This window comes from Hyperolius riggenbachi, unplaced genomic scaffold (genome assembly GCF_040937935.1).
Source record: "Hyperolius riggenbachi isolate aHypRig1 unplaced genomic scaffold, aHypRig1.pri scaffold_140, whole genome shotgun sequence".
In the NCBI taxonomy this organism is placed as follows: Eukaryota; Metazoa; Chordata; class Amphibia; order Anura; family Hyperoliidae; genus Hyperolius; species Hyperolius riggenbachi.
The window spans coordinates 251,288-254,108 of NW_027152354.1; positions in this window are offsets into that span (position 1 = coordinate 251,288).

Genomic DNA, 2,821 nt, shown 5'->3' on the forward strand with positions numbered 1-2,821 from the left:
ATCCTTTTGAAGGTACAAATATAGGGAATTTATTTGGTTCAATTGGATGGTTCTTTAAACAAATAGTTGCCTATCTGGTGATGTTCCTGCTCACAGTTCTGATGTTTTACCTTTGCTATAGATTCATTATGTGTTTCATTAGCAGGTGCACTCGCACATCTGAAGCTCACATCTACTTAGTTCAACGAAGAAGCTCCTATGATGAAATATCTACCCAGGAGTATGAAAATTGCGCGACATCGTCGGTCTAACTATTAGATCCTGTGCCTGAAGGCCAATTGGCTATCAGGGTTGGTACGCTTGTCACTGTTGCGCTTAACGTGCGGTGACCGTGCCTTGAACGCGCTTGTCACTGTTGCGCTTATCGTGTGGTGACCGCGTTTAGCTGTAGTGTAGTCAGAAGTTTATGTTAGAAAGCTTTGAATTACTTCTGTAAAATTCTTGTTTGTTAATTGTTGTTATAATTGATTTATTAATTTATGTGGCCATCATATGGCCAAAAGGGGGGAAATGTGAGGTTTACATTAATATAGATATACCTAACTGTAGAATCCTAGTATAACGAGACAGGTTCTCTTAAGTTTCTGTTATAATAGGAAAATAGACAGAAATCTGTTTCTCTCTAGCAGCAGCTCAGAGCAATAGAAACTAGATAAGGGGAGTCTAATGATTTCAAAGTTTAATTTCCTCCCTCTATCATAACAGATTAGCTGACTGAAACCAGATAATAAAGGACTTAGGACATGTCAGATAGATATGTATGTTTCTGCAGTGTTTAGCAAAATTATTAGCTGACAGGTATGAAAGTCAGAAATAGGAACCAATCACGCCATATTGTAATTATTAACTTAATGACATAATGCTTTATGTGACTATAATGCTATAAAAACTTGAAGTCTTTCATTATTAAACTAAGAAGATCTGGTTTGCAAACATGTAGCTGGTGTCCGTGTGATCTTCTTCCTAAGGGCCTAAAATTCGGAGTCCGTTAGCCAACGTATGAGTAGAGGTGTTTGGCCTCACTTTAAATTTATATTACAGGTCTTAGACTTTACAAGAAAGAAAAATGACTACAGTTGAAGAAGTAATGGCCCCTAAACTATGTTCTGGGATGAAAGTTACAGCTTCAGTGAAATCCGTTTGCAAATCGGAGTGATAGATTAGAATCTAGAGCCAACGGTAAGTTTTCTATGTTAAACCGTTACACCATTGAAAAACTGGTTACGTTTGCAATTGAAAGAAAAATGACTATAGTTGAAGAAGTAATGGCCCCTAAACTATGTTCTGGGATGAAAGTTACAGCTTCAGTGAAATCCGTTTGCAAATCGGAGTGATAGATTAGAATCTAGAGCCAACGGTAAGTTTTCTATGTTAAACCATTACACCATTGAAAAACTGGTTACGTTTGCAATTGAAAGAAAAATGGCTATAGTTGAAGAAGTAATGGCCCCTAAACTATGTTCTGGGATGAAAGTTACAGCTTCAGTGAAATCCGTTTGCAAATCGGAGTGATAGATTAGAATCTAGAGCCAACGGTAAGTTTTCTATGTTAAACCATTACACCATTGAAAAACTGGTTACGTTTGCAATTGAAAGAAAAATGACTATAGTTGAAGAAGTAATGGCCCCTAAACTATGTTCTGGGATGAAAGTTACAGCTTCAGTGAAATCCATTTGCAAATCGGAGTGATAGATTAGAATCTAGAGCCAACGGTAAGTTTTCTATGTTAAACCATTACACCATTGAAAAACTTTTTACGTTTGCAATTGAAAGAAAAATGACTATAGTTGAAGAAGTAATGGCCCCTAAACTATGTTCTGGGATGAAAGTTACAGCTTCAGTGAAATCCGTTTGCAAATCGGAGTGATAGATTAGAATCTAGAGCCAACGGTAAGTTTTCTATGTTAAACCATTACACCATTGAAAAACTGGTTACGTTTGCAATTGAAAGAAAAATGACTATAGTTGAAGAAATAATGGCCCCTAAACTATGTTCTGGGATGAAAGTTACAGCTTCAGTGAAATCCGTTTGCAAATCGGAGTGATAGATTAGAATCTAGAGCCAACGGTAAGTTTTCTATGTTAAACCATTACACCATTGAAAAACTGGTTACGTTTGCAATTGAAAGAAAAATGACTATAGTTGAAGAAGTAATGGCCCATAAACGATGTTCTGGGATGAAAGTTACAGCTTCAGTGAAATCCGTTTGCAAATCGGAGTGATAGATTAGAATCTAGAGCCAACGGTAATTTTTCTATGTTAAACCATTACACCATTGAAAAACTGGTTACGTTTGCAATTGAAAGAAAAATGACTATAGTTGAAGAAGTAATGGCCCCTAAACTATGTTCTGGGATGAAAGTTACAGCTTCAGTGAAATCCGTTTGCAAATCGGAGTGATAGATTAGAATCTAGAGCCAACGGTAAGTTTTCTATGTTAAACCATTACACCATTGAAAAACTGGTTACGTTTGCAATTGAAAGAAAAATGACTATAGTTGAAGAAGTAATGGCCCCTAAACTATGTTCTGGGATGAAAGTTACAGCTTCAGTGAAATCCGTTTGCAAATCGGAGTGATAGATTAGAATCTAGAGCCAACGGTAAGTTTTCTATGTTAAACCATTACACCATTGAAAAACTGGTTACGTTTGCAATTGAAAGAAAAATGACTATAGTTGAAGAAGTAATGGCCCCTAAACTATGTTCTGGGATGAAATTTACAGCTTCAGTGAAATCCGTTTGCAAATCGGAGTGATAGATTAGAATCTAGAGCCAACGGTAAGTTTTCTATGTTAAACCATTACACCATTGAAAAACT